Below are 27,264 nucleotides of genomic sequence, written 5' to 3'. Positions count from 1 at the left end.
AGGTCTTCCATGAATAAGTCAGCACAAGAAGGAGAGAGGGGGGGGCTACCCATGGCGAATCCTGTAAGTTGTTTGTAGACTGTTTTTTGTCAAATGAAATAGTTCGAAGTTAAACAATGATTGAGCAAAGTAGTGATGTTTCTTGGGAACAAGTTGTCTAAGATGTTGATGACTTCCACAACTGGAATGTTTGTAAACAGACATGTGACGTCAAGGCTTGCTAGTATATCATCTTCAGATATAGGGATATTTTTTAATTTTTCAATAAAACGTTGCGAGTTTTTAATATAAGTATCTGAGTTGTGGATGTGTTGTTGTGAAATCTTGGCTAGATATTTAGACAGTTGGTAAGTAGGAGAATAGATTCCATCAACTATTGGACATAATGGTATACCTTCTTTATGTATTTTAGGAACGCCATACAATCTTGGAGTCAACGGGTGCATGGATTTTAGCTTTCTTATTAAGTCTATAGGCCAGAGTTAAAGTTCAACAGGAAACCTAAAAAAAAAAACAACAGGAAACCATACTTAAAGCTGACAAAGGCAACAATACTGTTATCTTAAATACAAAAGATTATGAAGAAAAAATTAAAAATCTATATCAGACACGTCTGTCTATGACGTCCTCAGTACAGATCCTATGCAAAAAAACCATAACGACACCAATGAACTATTATGTGGAATGATTAACTGGCCTATAGACTCAATAGGAAAGCTAAAATCCATGCACCCATTGACTTCAATGGGTTGTATGGCATTCCTAAAATACATAAAGAAGGTACATTACGTCCAATAGTTGATGGAATCTATTCTCCTACTTACCAACTGTCTAAATATCTAGCCAAGATTTTACAACAACACATCCACAACTCAGATACTTATATTAAAAACTCGCAATGTTTTATTGAAAAATTAAAAAATATCCCCATATCTGAAAATGATATGCTAGCAAGCCTTGACGTCACATCTCTATTTACAAACATTCCAGTTGTGGAAGTCATCAACATCTTAGACAACTTGTTCCCAAGAAGCATCACTACTTTGCTCAATCATTGTTTAACTTCGAACTATTTCATTTGGCAAAAAACAGTCTACAAACAACTTACTGGATTCGCCATGGGTAGCCCCCCCCCCTCTCTCCTTCTTGTGCTGACTTATTCATGGAAGACCTCGAGGATAAAATTTTATCCCAAATTACCCCAAAACCAAAAACTTGGTACAGATATGTTGATGACATCTTTATCATTTGGAATCATACAAAAGAAGAACTAATGGATTATGTCAACCAAATCAATAGTTTCCACCATACCATCAAATTCACATTAGAAATTGAAAAAGATGAAAAACTTCCATTTCTAGACATCCTAATAAAAAACAAACCAATAACAGTATCAACCTGTCTGTATATAGAAAACCTACGAATACTGGACGTTACCTCCATTTCAACTTGTCTCATCATATATCCCAGAAACTTAGCATTATCCATATGCTTAAGAAAAGAGCTATACATTACACAATACACCAAGATGACTTACAAAAAGAATTAACTACAATATCCAGAGAGTTATCCTTAAATAGTTATCCTAAAAGACTCTGCAACAAGATTCTCTTTTTGGATATACCACAAAGACAACGTGATGACACCCAATACATCAGCACTATAACTATTCCATTTGTCAGCAGTATTTCAAAAAAATTGGCTAACCTTCTAAAACCACACAATATTAGAGTAGCATTCAAGCCAGTCAATACTATTTGGAAATTTTTAAGATCACCGAAAGACTCTCATCCATTCTATAAGTACTGTGGAGTATATAATATACCTTGCTCTTGTGGTGTTAGTTAAATTGGTCAGACCGCTAGAAGCTTCGAAACGAGACAGAAAGAATACATAGGATATGTCAGAATCAACAGACAAGATATTTCAGGCCTTTCTTGCCACTTTGCCTCTACCAACCATCTCATTGAGTGGGATAAGAGTCATATGCCCTATATTGAAGAGAACTACCATTCCAGAACCTTCAAGGCGGCTGCTACGGTCGCCTATTCAACAGGAATCCTAAATAAGAATCGAGGTCTAATCCTACCGGAAATTTGGAAAGCTATAATCAGATCACTAAACATCAATGAAATGAACTTTCATGCCAATTACATTATGTCTCGTAACAAATAAATCATGTTCCCGAGACACGCACATTGTCTCACACAATACTAATTTGGTATGAATTAGAACTATCAGTTAAAACCTAGTCTGTTACCTTCATATAGCTTACCAATTGTATTCTCTGAAGATGCCGATAGCAAAAATCGGCGAAACATGTAGGACAATAAATAAAAACCCACTTGACTAACATTCAAAAAAAGTGTTTTAGTTATTAAATACAGATCTTTGTTATATTCCCATGCTTTCTCAACTATTTGTCATAAAGTGAAGATCTGATCCTGACAACTTCTATTTGGCCTGAATCCAGCTTGTTCTTCACCAAGCTTTTCTTCCACAATTCTTCTCAACCGTTTCTCAAGTATACTTGCATAGATCTTGCCAGGAACATTCAGTAGGGAAATACCTCTGTAATTCTCACATTCAGTTTTATTTCCCTTTTTATATATGGGTACTATTAGAGCTCTACTCCAATCATCGGGAATTTGTCCCTCTGTCCAGGCATCTGAACTATGCAGTGCAGCCACTGTAAGACTTTTATACCACCATACTTCAGCATTTCTGGTCGAATATCATCTACTCCTGCTGCCTTTCCATATTTCAAGCCTTTGATGGCTTTTTCTACTTCAAGTATGGATATGTATTTCTGACTGCATGCCTGTTGAGTGTTTTTTACCACTGTGCTATCACTGCTCGTTTCATTTAGCAATTTTTCGAAGTAATTACTCCATACTTCAAGGATATCTTTTTCCCTTGTTTTCATGTCACCTTTATCATCTCTAACTCCTTTTACAGCACTCTTTCCTCCATTTCTAAGCTTCTTCAACAACCTCCAGAATATCTTATCACCTTCTTGATATTTATTTTCTATGTTCTTGCCAAAGTCCTCCCATGACTTTTGTTTATCTAGTTTTACACAGTGTTTCGCTTTTTTACATTCATCTCTGTATTCTCTAAGAGCAAAAGCTGACTTATTTGCCAGGAAGTTTTGATATGCTTTCTTCTTTTCCTTCACTGTCTCTTTAACTTCCTGTGTCCACCATGGAGTTCTGATTTTTCTATCCTTGCAGACAACCTCACCACATGCCTCTCTGGCTGAATCAGTCAGGGTTTTTTCAAGGCTTGCCACTGAATCTCCAAGGTTTGGTTCCTGTTCTCAAACTCTTTCATTTTTTTTTTCAATAATCTTTGCGTATGTTAGTCTCCAGTTCACATCTGATAGCTGCTCAACTTTTATTTGCTTTAAAACTTTCTTACAAGTTATTCTTTTCAGTATGAAATTCAATTTTATCCTGCTCAAGACAAAATATGATCACTTCCAATTTCAAATCCTCTGTACACTCTGGTGTCCTGCACAAGGGAGAAAACATCACTATCAACAATAATATAGTCAATGAGACTTTTTTTTATTTCTTGCCTCTTCTCTCCATGTGAATTTGTGCACATTTTTATGTTGGAACATGGTGTTAGTAATAACCAGTCCTTGTCCTGAGCAGAAATCAAACAGATGTTTGCCATTATTATTAGCTTTGCTCTTTTCTCTTTTGTATGTCTGACAATCACTTCCTACTCAGCTATTTAGATCCCCAACAAGGACCCACTTTTCCTTTTTCATTGTGTCAGTTGCTTTTTCTAAAGCATCAAAAAATTCCTCCACTTCAACCTTAGTAGAACTTTCTGTGGGACCATAGCCACAAATAAGTCTCATTTTCCAATTCCCCATTCTAATATTTGCCCACATCACTCTACTTGAGACTGCCTGCCATTCAAGAAGATTAGTCTTGTGTTTTGTGTTGAATACTATGGCTATTCCTTCTTTTCCTTGATTGTCGTTTCCTGAATATAACATTTTGTATTTTTTGCTCAGAAAGATCTCACCAGTTTTTGTCTTTTTTGTTTCAGTCACCCCTATTATGTCGATCTGGTACCGATCTAATTCTTCAGCTAGCTCCATTTCTTTGCCATTCAGGCTTCTTATGTTGATAGTACCGATCTTTAACTCTGGTGATGTTGAGTTGGGGTGTGCTTTCAGATTTGTTCCATTTGCTATTCGCCCTGGTTCCCTGGCAAAAACAATGGGGTCCTTGTTTAACCGGGCGACGCCCCAGTCGGCATGAAATTTTGTCATGTTGTACGATCATTTTTTTATTTTGGTTTAACCAATAAGAATACAATTTGGTCGGCTAAATCCCAAATTGCCAGCCCATCCTCGTTCATTCAGTATATCTAGGTAGATACCCAACAGGGTGCACTACGAGAAGGTGAGGATTGGACATTAGGTCAGAAGCCCTGGTCGGTTCTCCGCATTCCTTTAAAGGCTATGTGGAGGTCTCCTCTCAGTTATACAGCTTTGACTCTTAAGCATCCTAAGTAATGCTTGCTCTACTTGATGAGCAAGCTAATATTGTTGAGGTGAGTAATGAAGTGGGTAGGAGATTAGGAATGGCTTCTGGAGTGTTTGGAAACTCATTATTACATGACACCTCTTCCAAGGAGGTTAATCATCATGGCAGGGCACTGTACACCAATGTTTCTCAAAGTTTTCTGGTCATAGCCCACTCGGATAATGTATATTACTCAGTGGCTCACTCAGTAGATATTCATGCATGCTTTACCCTTTACTGATAAGTACAGTAATATTTTACCATCAGAGGTGAGCTTTCAAACAATACTCCTAAATACAAAATTGTGAAGTGATTGCATAACATACATGACCTTAATGTTATTATTATTATGATTTTTTTTTTTTTCAGTGAAAAATTAAGTCGTTTGAAAATTAGGATAAAGTTTCTCAGTGTTTGGTGCCTGACTTTATGTCAATAATATTTGAGGAGTATCTTGGGAGTGAGATTTGACTTTATAAATAATGATTAGCTATTTTGGAGGAGTGGTCAGCCACCTCTTAGCACCATCCTATGTGAAGAAAGGCTATGATGGTTTTCTATATTGTCAGAATGGAGGACATTTTCTGGGTCCAAAAGATTATATGAACTAATTCACAAGGTATTATGAAAACAGGTAAGACAGCATGAAATGAGATGGATTAACAATAACAAATAAGAGCTTAATAGATTTGGATTATAGTGGCATGATTCATCAATGGATGCTCATAACAGACACATCTGGCATAGGAAGCTGTTCTGTGTGGTCAGACTTCTGGAACTGTTGGTTGCTTGAGGAACTTGAAGGATATGTGTGATAATGCGATTGAAGGGTATATGTGATAATCACATACATAAGAGGTTAGCCAATTTATGGTATGTTAGTACTGTGGATGGGACAAGAAGGATAGGAATCTGTTTACATTTAGTTTGAAGAGTTGTGAATTATATTCCTTGGAAAAAAATATGAGTTGGGAGACTGATCTGGAGAGCAGCATTAAAAGGGATGAACAAGGAGGTGGAAGAGAAATTTGTTCTGTGAGTTTCGAGTTGAACTGTGAAGGAGTGTTGAGTAGTTACTGCACATGTTTCAATAGATGTAACAGAAGGCAGAGAATTGTTGATGCCAGTTCAGATGAATATTAGCCATGGAAGTATTTGTAGAAGATGCAGGTGGCAGAAGCTGAATGGCTGTGTGAGAGTGGGCAAAGCAAATTGGTGAGAGTTTGATTATTAATCAACTAATTATTCTCTCTCTCTCCTGTATTGAGTGAAGTATTTTTAGGAAGCTCCATAATTTCTGGATGATGTTGTTTCTGGTTCTAATTTTTCCAACTGTGTTTTCAGCATGTTTCTTATATGATAAGGTTTGATCAAGTGTAACTCCTAGGTATTTAGGATATTTGTTATGGTGTAGAACTTAGTTTCCAAATCGGATGTTCACCTCATCATGTGCCAGTTTATTGCTGAGATGGAATGTTGACACTTCAGTTTTACTTTGCCTTGGTTGCAGTCTCCATTTTTAAAAGTAGTTATGCATAGCAGCAAGGTCATTTGTGAGAGTTTCCTCCGTCCATCTTAGTTCTCTATTTCTGGTGGCTAACGCTATGTTATCTGCATAGCAGAATTTTCTAGATGCTGTATCTGGCTGGTCAGCTATGTATAGGTTAAATAAGAGAGGGGCCAGTACTGAGCCTTGTGGTAGGCTGTTGTTGAGTTTCTTTTGATTACTGATATTTTCTCCAATGATAACATGGAAATATCTATTGCTGAGCATATTATTAATAAGCTGTATTGTTCTTTGGCACGGTAGTACTTTCATTAGTTTATACAGCATGCCCGCTCTCCAATCGGTGTCGTATGCAGCAGTTAAATCAAGGAAAACTACAGAAGTTTTAAGATTTTGTTGAAAGCCTGCTTCAATGTATGATGTCAGCACCAGAATCTGGTCACAATAGCTGCAATTGGGCCTAAAGCCTACGTGTTCTATCGGAACGTGTTCAAGGATGGTGTTGCTTATGCGGTTGTACAGTAGTCTTTCCAGTAATTTATATGTGCAGCTTAGTAGTGCGATTGGACGATAGTTTTGTGGGTTGTCAGTTGATTTTCCGGATTTGGGAAGGGCTATGATCTTAGCTCTCTTAAATTCCTTTGGAAACACGCCGGTGTTCATTATTTCCGAGAAGAAATGGGCAAGCCATTTTTTGGTATTTTTGCCAGTGAATAAGAAATTTTGGGTGAACTCCATCAAACCCTGGGCCTTTCCCGTATTTGTATCAGCTAGTGTGTTGTTGATTTCCTCATCACTGAAGGGTCTTGCATATTCTGATTCATCTTTTAGTTTTGTCTTCAGGTCTCTGGCTTCTCGTTTAACTTCAATAGTATGGTTTTTATCAGATGGGCATCTCGAGATTCTAGTAACGTGGTTAGCAACTTGGTTTGGTGTGACATCTGTCTTTTTAGCAGTCATCATTTTAGCACCTCCTAGATTCCGTAATACACTCCAGGCCTTCCTGCTGGAGTGCCTGAGGTCCAGTCCCTCAACTGTTTCGATCCAGCATTGTTGTCTTGCTGCATCCAAGTCGTGGAGGAGACCTTCTGCGATTTCCAGATCACTGCTCTCCATAAATTTCTCATAGAGCTGTTTGCTCAGTTCGTTCCATCCAGGGATATACTCCTTTCTGTAGCCCCTAGGGATATGTTTTTTAGCTGTAGAGATGACAGCTCCTAGAAATCGATTGTAGTTATTGGGTGCAGGAGGTATGAAACGAACACACTTGTCAAGGGCAATGGCATATTTTTCCCAATCGGCTCTTCGAAGGTTCCATCTCGGGTGGGGAATTGATCGGACAAGAGGTATTTTTATGCCCACTTCAAGGAGGGCGGTTGGTGTTGGCTGTGAGGGAAGTCACCAAGAACTCTTCTTTGAGCAGGTAGAGGTTCATTCATGTTGTTAGAAGTGACGAAGCAGAGGTCAGAATTATAGTCTCTTTTCCATGCTGCTGATCTGAAGGTGCCACATTCTTTAGCGTCAAAGACCAAGTAGATATTGGAAGTCTCAGCCAGTCGGCAAGGACTATGCCACGTTCATCATTCTGAGCATACTTCCATAACTCATGGTGGCTATTGAAGTCTCCCGCATATATAGTTGGGTGGCTCAATAGAGGGAGGACTTGATGAGGCTATTGGACATTAGCAAGCGTCAGTTCGCCCAACTTTGTCACAATCAAGCTGACATCATCATCACTTGATGCAGTAACAAGTTCGATCTGCTCAATGTTGTTGCATTCATATGTTGCTATGCCATATGCATGGTGGTAAGTTGCTCCTAAAAGCTGGTAGCCGTATATTCTCCCTCTTTTGTACAAGTCTTCTTCAGTAGCAGCATGTGTTTCCTGAAGAAGGAATTTTGAAAGGTATTCACATTTTGATATGCTAATTCCTTCAATGTTAAGGTGACAGATTTGGACTTGCAGTCCGAGATTTTTAGTCAGTTGGTTCTTTAAACCATTCACTTCTGATTGCTGCAAGTAGTTAGTAGCCAGGAGATCCATGGATAGACTGGCTCCCAAGGTCACTCTAGCTCATTTAGCGCTATCCAGGGTGCATCACGAAGAGGCGAGCTAGGATTGCACCCCCTTGGGGTGCAACAGCAACCACATTAAGAACATCCGCACTCGGATTGGTTTTTTTCGGTGGTAGAGTACTGCGTTCCTGTTTGGCTCAACAGCTGCCATACCAAACTAATTGACCGCCAGCTTAACACCACAATGCGACTTATCACTGGAACCATAAAAACAACTCCTATTTACTGGCTCCCAGTGCTGAGTAACATAATACAAAGACATGATGCTCTACTATGTGAATATGATAAAATACTCAGAAACACTGAATTGGCTATAAACACTGACATACTAGAGCTACAGCTCAACAGACTGAAATCAAGAACCCCCCCCCCCCCTCTCTGTGAAGCTAAACACCAAAGAACAATGGACGTGAACGTGAAGCATAAATACCAATGCTCAACTCCAAACTTGGTTTGATAGGCATCGTCTCAATGAATAAAGTATGGAACTGAGCAGAAAGACTTGGACAATGCTGAACAGGATTCTCACCGGATATGGAAGATGTGCAAGCTCTCTTTACAAGTGGGGAAAAATTCCCTCACCGGAATGTGACTGCGGGCACCCGAATCAATCAATCAATCCACCACATCTCTACTGAGTGCAGTCTTTGTGCATACACAGGCCAAAGAAACGACTTTCTGGAGGTGACACCGCCTGTTATAGACTGGATCAGACAACTTGATATTAACCTATAAGTGTTTTGTTTGTTGAAAATATAAGTGTCTTTGTTTTATTCTAATTGTTTGTCACTTACTTTCTATATATTTATTTTGACTTATGTACCTTTATAACTGCATGTAGATTGCCATATGTTAAATAAATAATAAAGGGAGTTCCATCCCAAATGTGAGAATGATATTTGATGGTTGGGCAGATTCGTGATTTATATAGGGTTAATAGCTATGTATGAATAAAGTAATGCTTGAGTGAAAGAGAAATCCTAATTTTTTTTGGATGCCAAAATAAAATAGTTATAATGTGCTCCCACAAAGAGAAGTTTGATGATAGAGTAATCCGAAGAGGAATTTCATCTTGTCTAGAGATTTGGGTGCTGTCTGGAAGAAAAGTTCTTTTTTGTGGTTGATAGGCAGAACTGTGTTTTGCTAGCATTGCAACTAAAAGGATTATCTGAAATCCACGAAAGAATGGACTAGAGATCAGAATTTAGGGTAGTAGAGGTTGTTGTTCTGAAGATTGTAGTGATATGTGTGTGATGCAAGTTTTGTTGAATGAGGAGTGTGGTGTGCTGTCATTAGCAAATCTGTGTATTGGATTGGCAGTCAACTGAAATAAGTCATTAATGCCCTGTGACACCCAGCACTAACTGCATACATAGAAGAAAATAATCCTCCACCATCATCATGAAAGCATGTATTCAGTTGCAGAAGTCACAGGATAGATCAAATGTTGGATTCTTATTTAATAGATCCCCTTGCCAGACCTGATTAAAAGCCTCAGAGATATCAAGAGCCACCTGAGATTTGCCAAATTTTTTCATGGCATTGGTCCAGAGAGAGAGAGAGAGACAGAGATAACATATAATTTGAATGTTGATGGTGCTCTCCATTACTTTAAAGAGAACTGAGGTGAGCAAATTGGGTAGTAAGGATTTGTTGCCCTTCTTAAGAATGGGTTGTATGAAGGCTAATTTCCATGCTGCAGGATAGAATAGACTTTTGGTATCTAATTTTGACAAAATTCTTATGATCTTTTTTAGGCAAAAGATCAAAGAGAACATCATGTGGTGAGAAATTGGAATGGTAGGTGCATTTGTCAACCATACAGAAATTAGAAGATATGTGAGAGGCCTGGAGGTTGGCTTTTTCTGAGCATAACAGTTTTGGGGGGCTAATGTTCAACAAAAGTTATGGCCATCAGCTTTTGGCAAAAGACCAGAAGGTATGACTGACATTTGGACATTTTCCTCCTTTTAAAATCCATTTTGGATCCATTGAATTTCTTGTCTGCTCTGTGCTTTACTGTCAGAATTAAAATAAAATGAAGTTTTGGATGAAAGCCAAGTTATGGCATGCTCAGTTCACCTGTTTACAGCTTTGGCACCTTTTGGAAAACTAAGATTTCCTTAGGGCTGAGAATGTAGAGTGGAATCTAACCTTTGCTTTAACTACTTTTTTTACTTAATTTTGCTTCTTGCATTCTTATCTGTATTCTTTAAGAATGCTGAATTTCATGCTGAATTTCTATCTAAAAACTTTTATATGATTTCTTCTGTTTATGGACTGCTTCTTTAATTTCCTTTAGTCGGGGTTACACACCCTGGTAAGAAACATTTGCCAGGCATCTGCCACGTCCATCCATCCATCCATCTCCTCAGTAGAGGGTGTAGCATGATTCGTTGCTTCATAACAGCTTTTGAAGCCTCCACATCCTACTGTACGTTGATTTCAGTGGTGCTTTTTGCACTACTGAAATCAGTGCTGCATATTGGTTCAGGTAATGTGGGGCTTGAATATTGCAGTCCTACCATGGAAATCTATATTGTGAGCCTCGGTTTTGAATGTTTTTGTTCAGACTCATGTTCCAGTCAATGCCCCAAACTCTGCATTCAACATGTCAGCTGATGAATGGTGTTTTTTACATATTATCCTTCGTAGTACCCTATGGTCATGTTCAGTGAGTGTGGTGAGGCATCCACAGCAGATAGTTGACTACCTGCACTTCCATCTCATTATGGTATCACTGACTGTTGACATGTTATAGTGCAATTTGTCAACAGTTTGCCAAACACATAGGACTGCAACATGGCATTCTATTGCAATGCCTCTTTCAAACTCTGCCATTTCTCGGACACCATTGCACTGACTTGAAAGCATCATATTTCTCCAGCTATTAACATGACTCATTACCTGGCACAATGGTCTTGTTCAATGAGTGTGGTGGGACATCCGCTGCGGATAGCACTTGTAGTTACTACCTGAGCTTTCATCTCATTATGGTATCACTGATTGTTTACCTGTTATAATGCAATTTGCCAAACAGATAGGCCTGCAACATGGCATTCTATTGCAATGCCTCTTTCAAACTCCGCCATTTCTCGGACACTGTTGCACTGACTTGGGAGCATCATATTCCTCCAATTTATACCAGTTCTTGTCCATGGGGGTGTCTTTTGACTGCTTTCAGTGTGTGTGTGTGTGTGTGTGTTTGAATATATATATATATATATATATTCCCCCACCCCTCATATTAATCATTTTGCTTTATATAAATTATGTGCTTCCTGGGCCATATGACTACATTATAAACAGCTGTTACATGTATTTTCTGGAACTGAAAATTTCAAAGGATGGTAGGACAAATGTATTTAGTTAGCTGCTATGTAGTGCTATGTTTAGCACTACAATAAATCTGTTTTTCTTGTATGCATGCAGCATAGAGTCTGTGGGAGTGGAGTGTTTCTCCATTACGAGTGTCATTCCAGTTGTCTCTAACTACACTAATTGTTGCTAAATATAGTACATAATTAGTGCATACATACAATACCTACAAGTAGTACATAGTTAAAATTTGTCTATTCCTGAATAAAAAGGAATATTTCTATGTATGATAAGAAGTGATTGATCTACAGCAAAATATTAGCATATGAGAGATCTATTATTGCTAAGGCAGAAGAGCTGCTGACAACTGTTGGAGTTTGAAACAGCTGTCAGACCAATGAATCCTTATCAAAATAGACCAATAGAAGGCAAATATATGGGTGCTTTGAGCGTTCGTGCTTCCTATAAGTTTCGGCTAGGGCAATTCGTAATATGCCGGTGAGTGTATTCCTTAAGCTCTCTGGTCAGTTTTCGCATGAAACTTTATAGATTAACTATTTCATTTTCTGAGCTAATTTGCCAAAAAAATCTTATGGTTCTCACTGTGTTTATTCCCTTCTAAATTTAAATGCAGTAGATTGATGATGCAGTACATAACAAACAGTGCTTAAATGACAGTCCGCTTTTAAAGTAACTGTTCATAGAAAGTAATATGTATAAGTGGCCTGAAAATGTAGTTTACCATAAAGATGCTGTTATATATCTATTATGTTCTCAATACACAAAATTTCAACTGTTTTTATAGTAATAATCAGTTATTGTTATTTTGCATTTATTATTATTACCATCAAGATCTATGCCATGAAAACAAAGTATGATTAAAGCAACGAAGCACACAAAAAAAAGTATGCTTTGCTAACTGTATGTTTTAAGGACAAGAGTTATCTGATTTTCAGGCAGTAATTCATGTTGCATTATAGGTAGAATGTGCAGTTCAGAATCTACAGTTAAAATGGGAAGAATTTAGAAGTTACTGGAAAAGCAGTGAACAACACCTTCTACAGTTAGAAGAATTTCTGCAGTTGGAAAAAGATATGAAATTAGTAAGTATGCTTTTTGGATTCAGTAAAATAGAGGATCATCCACTACAAAAACAATAATGATAAAATAAAATAAAAATGTATATTTTAAGTTTTCAATAAGTTGAGCATATTTTATTTTTTATCTCATATTTATTGAAGTTATAGCAATACCATATTCCACAATGAGCACAGTGCAACAAGAAAAGAAAACAAACAAACACATTGATGTCTAACTGGCTGTAGATCCCTTGCTAAAAATCCAAACATTTCAACCTAACCTGGACACTACTATCTGGTGGGAACAGCTTCAAAGTCATTTTTCATTTTCTTCATTAATCTCTTCCTTTACTTCCATTCTTTCAAATATTCTTCATTCATGCATATTTCATTAAATTTCAACCTAAAGAAATTCGAGTCTATTTTTAATAAGTTTTTTTTATATTTTTTATCCTGATTCTTTCTGATTTTCACCGTGCAGTATATCCAAAACCAAATCTGATGGAATAAATAGATTGGTTAATCATTATTCCCAAAGTGTGCTATGTCTGTATATTATGTGTATCTGGCCAGTTTGTCTGTTTTGACGGATGAAAAATCCAAGATTCAGTGAGAAAACCCTCCACCACTATATTATTATTATTATTATTACCCAAGACTAGATGTAGTCAAAGAACTCATCTAGGAGGTCCTTTTATCAAACATGCAGCTCAACATACCATGCTTTAAACACACTCAAATTCTCTGCAGACACCACACTCTCAGGCAAGGTATTCCAATCATTCACAACTCTACACGAAAAAAGCCTGCTTCTCACTCCCCTACTTACACCCTCCTTATACAGCTTCCAGGGATAACCTCTGGTTCTCCCCTGATCTCCCACTATTTTCTGTAGAACCTCTCCAGCATTGATCCTATAACAACCCCTTAATAACTTGTAGGTCTCTATCATATCTCCCCTCTTCCTCCTGTCTACCAGACTCTGCAAGTTGCATCTCCTCAAACTTTCCTCATACTCAACATTCCAGCGGTTAGAAACTACCTTAGTCAGTCACCTCTGGACCCTTTCCAACATCTCTTTGTCCTTCTGAAAACCAGGTGACCAAATCTGGGTACAGTAGTCCATGTGTGGACTAATCAAAGCCTTAAACAATGGAACACGAATCTTCCTACTTCTACAAGTCAGTGTCCTCTGCATCATTCCCAGAAGCCTTTGTGTTGTCTTCACAATTTTGGCTATGTGTCCCCTAAATTTCAGATCCTTATCCACTATCACCCCTAGATCTCTTATTTCATCGACCTCCGACAATATATCCTCACCAAGCATAAATTCTGCATCCCATTTTTGTTTTCCAAATTTTAAAACCTTACATTTTTCCAACATTGAACTCACATCTCCATTCCCATGCGCAATCACTCAATTTATTCAAGTCTTCTTGTAAGGCCACAACATCCTCTCTACTCTTCATGGTTCATCCCAACTTTGCATCATCTGCAAACAACTGACTATCTCCATCCAAATCTTTACCAATATCATTAATATACAAGTTAAACAGCAATGGCCCTAAAACAGATCCCTGAGGCACACCACTAGTAACTTTCCTTTTCCTGGATATCGGTCCCCACACACACAACTTGTTGATACCTATCACATAACCAGTCTCCAATCCAATGCATCAATCTAATATCCAACCCCATCCACTCCAGTTTGACTATCAACTTATCATGCGATAATCTATCAAAAGCCTTTGCAAAATCTAAGTATATTACTGTGTATCCTTCTCCTCTGTCCATGGAAGCAGTCACCTTATTATAATAAGTAAGTTGATTACTAAAACATGAACTCCCTTTAGCAAATCCATGCTGTCCATCAAAGATAATACCATTGTTCTCAACCCAATTCTGGATCCTAGTTCTCACAAGCTTCTCAAACTCCTGCAACACCTGACACACAGTTAGGCCTATAGTTTGATTCTTGAGTTCTATCACTCCTTTATGAAGTGGCACAATCTTGCCCTCCTTAGGAACTTGACCCAGTGCAAAACTCATATTAAAAAAATATGTCAAGGCCGGTGTCAACTCCCTGGCACATTCCTTCAGAATACGTGGTGATATATTATCAAGTCCCACAGTCTTATTTACATCTAGTTTTCTCATCTCCCCATACACTTCTTGCTCACTTACAGTCAGTCTCTCTTCCCCATTATCAACTGCTCTCAATCTCTCCATGAAGTCACATTTACAAGATTGAAAGACCTTTATTAACTGCTCATTAAGTATCTCCACCATACCTTCTGCAACAGCTGTCTTTATACCATTTTCTCCAATCAATGTGATCCTTCCATAATCATTCTTTCTTTTGCTGGCTACATATCGAAAGAACTCCTTAGGATTCTTTTTGGCTTCATTAGCTAACTGCTGTTCATACCTCTCTTTAGCTACCCTCATGAACCAAGTCACCCACCTTGCCTGGTCTTTGTAGTTCTCCTGGAATTGGTTTTTTCCACTTCTCTTATGCTGCCTCCATAATGCTCTTTTTCTCTGTATCACATGATTAATCTCTTTATTAATCCATTTCACACCTTCCTTATTTAAAATTCTCACCTTTGGAATACGTTTAGACAATGCATCTGCTAGATAGTTTTTGAAAATCCCCCAAGCTGCAATGATCTCTGTTCCAGCTAACTCCTCATTCCATGCTACACCTGCAAGCCGTCTCTTGAGTTCTTGATAATCACTCCCCCCCCCACCCTTGTAGTTCCACATGTACCCTTTTCTTACAGAGATCCTCACACTGCTGGCAATCACCCAGGTAATCACATCATGGTCACTCTCACAATTGGTGGGTGATTTGACACTTCATTTATAATTACATCCTCTGATGAGATGACCAAATCCAAGACCCTTAATCCTCGTGTGCCCTCTGTTACATACTGTCTGAGGTAGTTATCCCTCAAAAACTCAAGAAACTTATTTTCTTTACTTCCAGTTGCTATCTCATCATTCCAGTCTATATTGCCATAATTAAAATCACTCATAATGATCACCCTTTTCTTATTTGCTTGGCTAATTTGACTATACATTTCACTATCACCACCATCCACATTACCTGGTTTATAACAACATCCCACAAGTATTTGATTCCATTTACCTCTATCTCACACCATACTGCCTCAAAACCACTGGCACTATTTCCGTCTTACATCTCCACTTTGTATGGACATAACTCTTTCTCTATCATCAATAGTACTCCTCCTCCCTTTTTACCCTTTCTATCCTCACAAAACATCATACATTTACTCGGGAGTAGAGTCCACAAGACAGCCTGTGACTAGTGGTGTGCCACAAGGATCTGTTCTTGGACCACTGCTGTTTAATTTGTTCATAAATGATATAGGAAATGATCTGAGAGGAACAGTTCATTTGTTTGCGGATGATGCGAAGTTGGGTAGGGCAATAGTGAATGCAGATGACGTCAAAATTTTGCAGGATGATTTGGATAGATTGGAGGTCTGGGCTAAGGAGAATGGATGTCAGTTTAATGTGGCAAAATGTAAGGTTATGCATTTTGGGGTGAAAAGATTGGCGGCAGTTTACTGCATTGGTGGAACCCTGCTCCAGGAAATTGATGAGGCACGAGATTTAGGAGTGTTGGTAGATAAGGAATTGAAATTTAGAGGACACATTGCAAAAGTGACCAAAACAGCTCATCAAATCACTTGGTTGCTGAAGAATATGTTGACAAGCAGAGACAAGCAGGTTATTGTTCCTCTCTATCGAGCCTTGATAAGACCCCATCTAGACTACTGTGCTCAGATTTGGTCACCTAGGTTTCTTCTTGATGGGGAGGAGGTGGAGAGGATCCAGAGGCGAGTGACCAAGATGATAGCAGGTCTGTGGAATGAACCGTATGAGAACAGGTTGAGGATTTGTGGGTTGCAAAAATTGGTTGATAGGCGGAGGAGGGGAGATATGATTGAGACATTCAAATTACTGAAGGGTTTCTATAAAATTAATTCAGAAGATATTTTTGAGAACAGGGCTGGTTGTGGGAGGACTAGGGGACATCCATGGAAACTGGGCAAAAGTGTGGTTAGTAAAGGTGTTAGAGCTGGTTCTTTACTTTTAGAGTAGTGAATGAGTGGAATGCGCTCCCTGAGTCTGTGGTGGATGCTGTGACAGTGAATGAGTTTAAGGCGAGGTATGATAGATACTGTATGAATGTCAAATAGTTGTGATGAATATGATTTGGGGCCTCCCTCGATGAGTCCAATGACTCCCTGGAGTTGCCCGTAATAATAGTAATAGTAATAATAGTAATAGTAATTTCCCTCTCTATTCCTGTCAAGATGCCGTCCTCATCTAACCATGTCTCACTTATTCCGACAATCTTTGGATGAACAGATACAATTAGTGCAACCATTTCATCTGCCTTGTTTCTTATACTTCTAGCATTGGTATACAAACACAACAGCTCATTTCTGGATCTACAGCTAGTTCCACTGATACCACTCATTCGATGTGATCTCTCCATGCTGGACTGGGGCCATTTCCCTTTCAGCTTATTCATTTTAGAACTCTCTTCAATTCCAACTGTTTCCTCTTGATCCCAGGTCATCCCATTCCTTTCCTGTCAACACATGCTCTCACATCCAATATGAGACCAACTAACTCACCATATTATTGAAAACACTTGATAAAGTTTCCTCACATCATAGACAGGTTTGAACCTGGGTCTTTCCAACCAAAGGACTCGTCTATACGAACCGAACTCTAGAGGCTCATTTATGGTATTCGAATGCCCTAAGTAACTTTTAGAATATTGTGTCTCAATATATCTCAATCCTTTTGATAAATATAAAAATTTATCCTTTTAAGCAGTTTTTATCAATAATTTTTTTTTGAAATTTCACAAGAAATACAGAATTCAGAATTAAAAACAAATCATAGTAATGAGAAATTTAAAAATGCTTATTTTGATCTTTACATTTTTTACATCAAACAAATTATTTACTTCAGTTGTTGTCATTATGAGCAGTGAGGTATTGTCATTAGGTTTTGGATTCTGGACAGTGCATTAGATAAAGCACACTGAGATAACTTACCATTGGAGGATAGCTACATGCTTGCTGATGAGATTTCAATAAGGATTGAAACAACATTCCAACAATTGAAACTTTCTCTAAAAAAAAAAAAATCCTTTAATAAGGTATTGTTTGCCACATTATGGATCTTAATATGAAAGCACTATTATCAAATTACATAATGCAAAAAAAAATCATATTTTAATTTTTATGTGATCTGTTTTTAGTGGTCAGTTTCATGTAAGTTGAATAGTGTTCTCTTTTAACTTATGAGTCTGAGAGTTTGGTTAGAAATAAAAATAGTTGATCAAAGACTGGAGACCACAGATTTGAGAGTTCTGTAAAAGATTAGAGAAGTGAATGGCATCAGTGGCTGAATCATATTAAAAACTAGGATATTAGGAGAAGGAGCTTGATGTTATTAGTTGTGAGCAGAGCTAATCTCAGGTGGTATGATCACTTAAACAGAATAGGCAAGGAAAGGTAAATAAAACAAGTTTTTTATTTTTTGCCAGGATTTAGGTGGATTGATACAATAAGTGTCTTAGAAGACTGTAATATAACATCTAACAATATTGGAGTCCTGACAGATAACAAAATAATTTGGTGGAAAATTTTCATAGGAAGTTATCATTAGGAAGATAATGAAATTCTTTGTAGTAGATGTTGTTATTGTAATATAAACTTTTCATGTATCACTATCATAATACCCTGTAACCTCCACTTCCCATATTCTTTGAGATGTGATATCAATAATGCATAGTTTTGCAGCTAACACGCTTGGTTTGAATCACAGTAGCATGAGTGACCATGAAATTCTTTAGGTAGTAGTATATGTTGTTTATTACTAATGTAAACTTTATATGTAATACATGTACTGACCACTAAATTAGAAACTTTTATTTTACATATAGGCATGTGATTGCCAATACAAATCCTTGTCAATTCTCTGCACGTAGTTCAGTGAGAAACGGGTCGAGAACAGTACTCATTAAATACTTCGGTCAGTTGCTGCACATAGGAAGTTCTGTTTGTGCATACACGCCTTCTCAAAAATTGATGATCTTGCTCCTTACAGACTGTCTTAGGATCACAGTTACACCTCCTAGACAAGCAAGGTTTAATCAGTGGTTATTTTTCCACTGATTAAACCCCAAGGATATCTCATCTTTTGTGAAACCAATCAGCTCTTCTGTTTTCAAAATCATGGCTCTAGCAGATGGGCACCCACAATAAGCCCTTTATCAAACTCTGAAAGAGCCTTTGTTTTTCCCATTGTGATCAACATTATTGATGATTACTGACCAGCAGCATTCCTAAATAGTTGCCTATTTAGGAATGCTGCTATTTTACATTTTTTAAATATATATTTAAGTATTTTACATATACGCTTTGTAAGTGACATTTACATACATCTGCATACAGGTTACTAATTCAGTGAGTGGTATGTACTATCATAATATTCCGTACACTCCACCCTGAGGTACATATAGGGAGTTTGATGATGAATTTGTGGTCTGTTTACTGCTAAGTAATTTGACTTTCTTTAAGCTAATTTTATTCAGATAGGATGGGTAATCCTTTCTCCATAGTTTGCAATGTCTGTATCTATATCTATCAGTTAATGTTCTTGCCAGTTTGTAGGCAGAAAAATTTTATCATCTCCACATGAGACAGAGTCACATGTTTTCAGCTCAAAAGTTCTTATAAAATGTTTCTCATATTCTACAGGGATTTAAATTTACAGGAAAGAAGATTCACGTTTTGACTGCACTATGAGAGCACTGCACAAAACACTGCTGGCATCTTAACGCTTGAGATTGATAAATATAAAGATCTAATTCTTATATGCTTTTTAATATGCACACTATATACAAAATTCAAGTGTAAGCAAAGAGACAGATAATCTGTAAATTCTGCTGTATAGGCTAAACATGGAATTTTTCAAGGCTCTTCATATCTCTAAATATTATTATTATTATTATTATTATTACTTAGGCATCCAAGGAGTCAAAAGACTCGTCGTGGGAGGTCCTTCCTAGGAAACATAAAGTCTATCATACCACTCCTTAAACTCATTGACCATTCTCGCTTTCACCACTCTATCAGGCAATGCATTCCATGGTTCAACCATCCTCCATGCAAAGAAACCACTCCTCACGCTCTTGTTTACAGTTTCCTTTCGTAACTTCCAGGGTTGGGCCCCTTGTCATCACTCCTTCCTGCTGTTCAACCAAGCGAAATAACTCCCAGTGTCAACCCTGTAACCACCTCTCAACAGTTTAAAAGTCTCAATCATAGCACCTCTCCTTCTTCTATCCACCAAACTCTGCAGTCCACATCACCTCAGCCAATCCTTATAACTAACATTGTACAGTCATGAAACTGTCTTTGTTATCCACCTTTGTACCCTTTCCACAGTTAATTTATCCCCTTCAAATCCTGGGGACCAAATCTGAGAACAATAGTCTAAGTGTGGTGTGATCAGGGTCTTATACAACGGAATGATAACTCTTTTATCTCTGCAGGTCAGTGTCGTTCTTATTATTGCAGCAATCCTCTGTATTACCTTCACCACCTTTGCAATATGTCCCCTGAATTTCAGGTTTCTATCAATCATCAACCCCAAATCTCTTGTCTCCCCCTACTTCCTCCAGTATAGCTCCTCCAATAGAGTATGCAGCATCCCATCGATGTTTCCCAAACCTCAAGACCTTATATTTTGCTGCATTAAACTGACACCCCCCATTCATTTGCCCATCTGTCTAGCTTATTCAAATCCTCTTGTAGGACTACCACATCTGCACTATTACTAATAACCCTCCCCAGCTTCACGTCATCTGCAAACAAACTGACTACCCCCCCTGCAATCCACTGACAATGTCATTGATATAAAGGTTAAACAATATAGGTTCCAGTACTGAGCCCTGTGGGACCCCACTTGTAACCCTCTGCCTCCTTGAAACTTCCCCACCATACATAACTCTCTGATACCTTTCAGACAGTCAATCCTGAATCCAGTTGACCAACCTGAAATCCATACCCATGTGCTGCAACTTAAATATCAGCTTATCATGTGGAACCCTCTCAAATGCCTTAGCTAAATCCAAGAAAATGTCAGTATATGCCTTTGCCTCATCTCTGTTCTTGTAACTTAATTCTAAAAGGTTAGCATATTACTAAAACAAGAGCACCCCTTCACAAATCCATGTTGACTCTCACAGATAACATTACCCTCATCTGCCCAATCCTGTATATGGTCCTTCACTACTTTCTCCAAGATCTTACTGAATGATACACAAACTAGCCTATAATTAGACACTTCCAGTCTGCTACCACCCTTATGCAACCTTAGGCACTATCTTACCTTCCTTCCATTCCAAGGGCACCTTTCCTGCAGCCAGACTTTCATTGAAAAGCAGGTGAAAGGAGCTGTCAGTTCTTGAGCACATTCTCTCAAAACTCATGGTGAAATACCATCCAGTCCCACAGCTTTACTGACATCCAGGGTACTCAGTATTTGATACACACTCTCCTCCTGCACCTCTAAACCTCGAACCTGTCCTGTCCTCTAGTATTCAAATTTACTCCTCCAGGATGAAATATACCAATAAAGTGTTCATTGAACAAGTCCACTATGTCCTCTGCATCAGTCACTCTATTCCCATTTTTATCCCACAATGTCATTCGTTCACAATCATTTCTCCTCCTACTGGCCACAAAGCTAAAAAATTCCCTAGAGTTTTCTTTGGATCTTAGGGCCAATCTCTACTCGTATTCCAGTTTCGCCTTCCTTACCATACTAGTCACTCTCTTGGCCTGTGTCTTATATTCTTCATGCATCTGCTCTTCATCTTTCTCCTTATATCTCTTCCATACCCTCTTTTTTACATGCAGTTCCTGTTTAATATTGTTTGTCATCCAGTTTACACCAAATTATGTCCTCTTCTCCACTTGTGGAATACAGCTTACTATTGCTGCTAACAAATATTCCTTCACAATTTCCCAAGCGCTAATGATATCCCGGCCTTCCAATTCCTCCCTCCATGAAACTTTCCCAAGTTGATGTCTAAGACTATTATAATCACCTGCCTTATAATTCCACATATGTTCCCATCTCTTTGATACTCCTGCATGTCTATTCATCTTCCAAGTCAAAACCACATGGTCACTCTCTCCAACTGGTGGGAGAGATGTCATCTCAGTTATTATCAACTCTTCTGATGCTATGACCAAATCCAAAACTCTTGAACCTCTTATTCCCTTTATTAAATGTTACCTAAGACATTTGTCCCTCAAGAAGTCTAGAAATTCCATTCCCTTATTGCTATATGCATCTTCCTCTCCAAAATTATAGTGCTGTAGTTAAAATCTCCCATAAGAATCATTCTTCTTGCACTTGCCAAGCTTAACTGTCTAAACATCTCCTGGTCCCCACCCCCCTCTGTGCTCCTTAGTTTGTAGCAGCACCCCATTAAATATCCCATCTTGCCTATCTCTACTTCACACCATATGCTTTCAAATTCATTAGTGTCACTGCCTTCGAAAGCCTCCACTCTTAGAGGACATAAGTCATCACTTATCATAAGCAGTACTCCACCACCACGCTTTCCCTTCCTATCTTGCTGAAAAATGCTGTACCCTGTTACTTCTATTCCTGTTATTATATCCTCTTTTGTCAACCACGTCTCAGTGATCCCAATAATCTTTGGCCAGTCTGATGCTATCATCGCCACCAATTTCTCTCCTTTATTCTGGATACTCTTGGCTTTAGTGTAAAGCATAAAAATGCCACTATTTCTATACCCAGAATTATCCCCCCCCCCTCTAGATTCCACTGGGCTCAGCGTTACCTGATGTCATCCCCCTTCTCCCAAGTACCTTTTCCCACAAGAGGCCACCCCTGCTACCATCCACCTTGGGCATTCTAGTTTCCCTGCATTGCCACACTGACTTGTTCAGAACAGCAATCTCTCCAGATGCTTACGTCCTTCCTCATTCAAATGCAAGTGGTCTCTCGCATACAATTCTTCTCTGTCCTCAAACTCCCTCCAAGCATCTATATATTCCAATCCTCTCTTCTGATACATTCTAGCTAGTATGTTATTCAATATTACTGCTCTTTTGCTTAGCTCGTCACTATCATACCTAGGCAACACACACTATCTTTCCTCTCTATGTCTTCTTTCATACTACCTGAAGCAAGAATCTCATATTTCTCACTGCCCAATTTACATTACCTCTCAAGTCATTTGTTTTTACCATCACAATCATCTCATCCACCCTTTCACCCCTCTTAATTGCCATAGCCATACTTTCTATCTTTCCTCCAGGCAGACACTTCTCACGCATCATATCTTTCACACCATGGATCATCGAGTCCCCATACTGTTCCTCGATTGCTCCCATGCATCCTTCACTCTACTGTTTCCATTCTCTCCTCTTCTATCATTCTCATAACTTTCTCATTTCCTCTCTTCCACTCTCTCCTCTTCTATCATTCCCATACCTCTCTCTCATTCCCTCTCTTCCATTTATCCTATGCTCTCCTCTTCTATCGTTCACATAGAATGATAGACGAGGAGTAGGCAGTGAATTTCATCTCCTACCTAAGCTACTACCTAATATCTTATAAATTCTGTTAGTGAAATTATGGATTATTTTTCATGACATGGTTATTTTTAATGAAATAAAGGATTTCCTTACTTTTGAAATGTGATATTATTTTGTAGTTTTGCAGCTAACAGGCTTGGTTTGAATCACAGTAGCAATGGTGATCATTAAATTCTTTAGGTAGTATTAGATGTGGTTCATTGCCTGAAGTGACTTGAAAAGATTTTGTGTTTGATCTCTAGAGCAGAATTTGTAGGTTAACTTAGCTTTCCCAAAGCACTAAAAGATGTTATAGGTTTCCATTGTTTCATTATGGGACTAACACAAAAAAAGTGCTTTTTTATTTTATGGTTTAACTTGTTATTTGGATCTGAGGAAAATAGAATAGATTGCAGTAATGAAGAATGGTAAAGTCTGGTCAGGAGTCAGAGCTGAGAAGCAGAATATATTGGAATGGTTACTTATTACAGATTGAAAAATGAGCTACTATGTTTGTGTTTATTTGTTCAAAAATTGAAATTGTTGGTATGAGTTTGTTGGATGAGGATAATGCACTCAACAGGAATAGAGTTTGAAGAGTCTTCCTATTGTTTTCATGAGCACATTAAGAGCACAAGGGAAACGGGGAGAAAGTGCTGTTGATATAGTAGAGGAATTGTACCTTCTCAAGGTGGAAATGCAGAGGAATGGAATAATGGCAGCAATTTGGAGTCAATATATTATAAGGTGGAGGTGGGCAGAATGAATTATTTAGTTGTTTATTGCTATAGACCTGGAAATGTGGAAAATGATGACAAGAAAATTGTTATGAAAGTTGGTTTAGGTAGAGATGAAGAGAAGGGTGATTTTAATTATAGATATATCATTTGAAATGAAGAGATAGTATCTCCACTCACAATGCAGCTGCAGATATGAATGGAAAAGATAGTATGTAGAAGAGGAAAATGAATTTCTTGAGTTTCTGAGGACTTGATGAAAGCTCACCATGAGGTAGCCATGAGGTACTGATTAATGGTAGTCAGTTATATGGGAGTTTCTGTGAGGAAAGAGTTGTATGTGGGACAGCTATAAGGCAGATGATTATGGAATTTTTGGAGACAGCATAGAACAGTAATATGGAATGAGGATTTATTATTATTATTATTATTATTATTTTGGCTCCTCAAAAGAATCAAGAATTTCAGGTCACACAGTGCCTAAATATCTTTTTTTTTTTTTTTTTTTGAAAACATTTGCTAAAGATGCACTTACCACCTCCACTGATGGCCCAATTCACACTACCTGCACACACACACACACACACACACACACACACACACACACACACACACACACACACACACACACACACACACACACACACACACACACACCTTCCTTATGGGGCACCTGTTCATTGCAGATGGAGTGGCCTCCTAGTGATGGTACTGGCCCTTTTCGTTCTTACTCTTTGTCTTTGCTTTTCTTTCTGTATTCTTCACTCTATTTCTCCTGAGTCTTTTTATACTATTCTGTCTTCCAAAATCACCGGGATCCGATGCCCTGCCATTATGTTTGCTCTGTGGTGCGATCCGTGGCTCCGGAAAGGAGGATCCTTGGTAGTCTTGCACTATTTTGGCCTCTGTTTGGCAAGGCAGTCTTGGATGACCCATCCATGATCAGTTCAGCTTGACTGCAAAAGTCAATGATGTTGCAGCAAAAAAAACCCTTCAATATGAATTCTTCGTCCTCAAATTTTTCAGGGCCCCCTAACAAGGTCCCAACCAAGTATTCATACTGTAGATAAATTATTTGATAGCAGAAGTAAGAAATAAAAGACATGGCACAGTATAAAAGTACCAGTTTTGCTAAAGGTGCACTTACCACCTATTGCATTATCTATGCAATAGGTGAAAAGCCAATAGGTAAAATGTCATACTTCTTTATTCAAAATGGTTTAGAAGGACTAGCATTATCTCCTAAAACAATTCGAGAAACTATATTCTGGTGATATCCTTATGGAAACATCAGTTGGGTGGAATACCAATTACAGTAACCCCCCCTCATAAAAACACTAAACTCTTCTAGAAGAGTGATATCAGAATGGAATCTCCTTGATGTTCCAGATGAGGAAATATATTCAGAGATTAAAGATCAGCGAGCGATAAGGTATTGATCCCTATCCTGATATGTAGGGATGGTCACCTGGTTCCAACCAGGAATATCATGCTTACTTTTGATGCACCTAAGCCTCGTATTTTTGTAAAATCAGGGTAACTCAACTGTCCTGTTAGGCTCCACATCCCCAATCCACTGAGATGATTTAAATGTCAGAAAAATGGGCCTGCCCAAACTGCTTGTTGTGGCTCTACCATGTGACTGCTCAAGTGATAGTAAAAAGCATAATAATAAATCTTGCTCTGCAAAGAAAGCTAAATGTGTCAACTGTCAGGGAGATCATCCAGCCTACTCAACTTATCTGCATGTCAGAGGTGGAAGGATGAAAAAGAAATACAGAAGATAAAAATAACAAAATATATCATATCAGGATACAATGAGGAAGCTAGCTGCCACACCACACCTATCCTGAAATCGTATGTTGAGAAGGTGACAGTCATCAACAGCAACTCAAACTTGTAAGTCTATTCATTGTCGATGGATTGCAAGAGGATATTCAGTTGTTTGCAGATGATGCGAAGCTGATAAGGATTATTAGTAATAGTGCAGATGTGGTAGCCCTGCAAGAGGATTTGAATAAGCTAGATAGATGGGCAAATGAATGGGGGTGTCAGTTTAATGCAGCAAAATGTAAGGTCTTGAGGTTTGGGAAACATCATTGAGATACTGCATACTCTATAGGAGGAGTTATACTGGAGGAAGTAGGGGAGACAAGAGATATGGGGTTGATGATAGATAGAAACCTGAAATTTAGGGGACATATTGCAAAGGTAGTGAAGGTAACACAGAGGATTGCTGCAATAATGAGAAGGACACTGACCTGCAGTCATGTTATAAAATGTTACAATGATAAAAGGATTATCATTCTGTTGTATAAGTCTCTGATCAGACCACACTTAGACTATTGTTCTCAGATTTGGTCCCCAGGATTTGAAGGGGATAAATTAACTGTGGAAAGGGTACAAAGGCGGATTACAAAGATGGTTTCATGACTGTACCATGTTAGTTATGAGGATCGGCCGTGGGAATGTGGATTGCAGAGTTTGGTGGATAGAAGAAGGAGAGGTGATATGATTGAGACTTTAAAACTGTTGAGAGGTGGTTACAGGGTTGACACTGGCGAGTTCTTTCGCTTTGTTGAACAGCGGGAAGGAGTGATGACAAGAGACCATCCCTGGAAGTTACGAAAGGAAACTGTTTGCAAGAGGGTGAGGCGTGGTTTCTTTGCATGGAGGGTGGTTGAACCATGGAATGCATTGCCTGACAGAGTGGTGAGAGCGAGTACAGTCAATGAATTTAAGGAGTGGTATGATAGACTGTGTTTCTCAAGGGGGGGGGACCTCCCCTCGATGAGTCTTGATAGACTTTGTGTTTCTTAGGAAGGACCTTCCACGATGAGTCTTTTGACTCCATGGAGGCCTGAATAATAATAATAATATTCCACCATCTGATAATTTCACAATACCTGAACTTTATGATTGTGAATGCTTTACTGTGGAGTGCATCAGTCACATGACCTATGGTCTCACTCCTGAAAGAACTCCAAAAATGATTTCATTCAATGAAAACCCACTTGTCAAGAAAATAATGAAAAGGATATCACTGTAAGGTAAACTACCAGACACCCCATGGAAAAAATCAATACTTATGTATCTGCCAAATGTAAACTAAACTCACCAAATCATCCTGATACATCAGATGTTGTATTATACAGTTGAACCGCAGATGAAATGGACACTGGCCATCCACACTTCCTTGAATCAATAGACAAACATAAGACTGACAAAGATATGTCCACAACATCTCAGAACAATAGCAAAATTTTTACAATGGAACTTTTATTGAGTTTCACCAAATATTCATGATTTTCAAGGCTCTGCTAC

General features: G+C 38.3%; 1 long non-coding RNA gene across 1 annotated transcript in view; it reads right to left on the bottom strand.

Annotated features, from left to right (window-relative positions):
* Positions 1-27,264, bottom strand: part of LOC150104994 (uncharacterized) — a 276,526-nt gene that overhangs the window by 76,013 nt on the left and 173,249 nt on the right. Inside the window, exon 4 of the long non-coding RNA XR_016548591.1 lies at positions 17,633-17,709. This is a non-coding gene — a long non-coding RNA (uncharacterized LOC150104994). The remainder of the gene's footprint in view (positions 1-17,632; positions 17,710-27,264) is intronic.

The sequence above is a fragment of the Typopeltis vanoorti genome, chromosome 7 (genome assembly GCF_054136105.1).
Source record: "Typopeltis vanoorti isolate ZY-2024b chromosome 7, IOZ_Tvanoo_1.0, whole genome shotgun sequence".
NCBI classification, from domain to species: domain Eukaryota; kingdom Metazoa; phylum Arthropoda; class Arachnida; order Uropygi; family Thelyphonidae; genus Typopeltis; species Typopeltis vanoorti.
The sequence above is the reverse complement of the archived record's forward strand: the minus strand, read 5'-3'. Positions and strand labels throughout refer to the sequence as shown.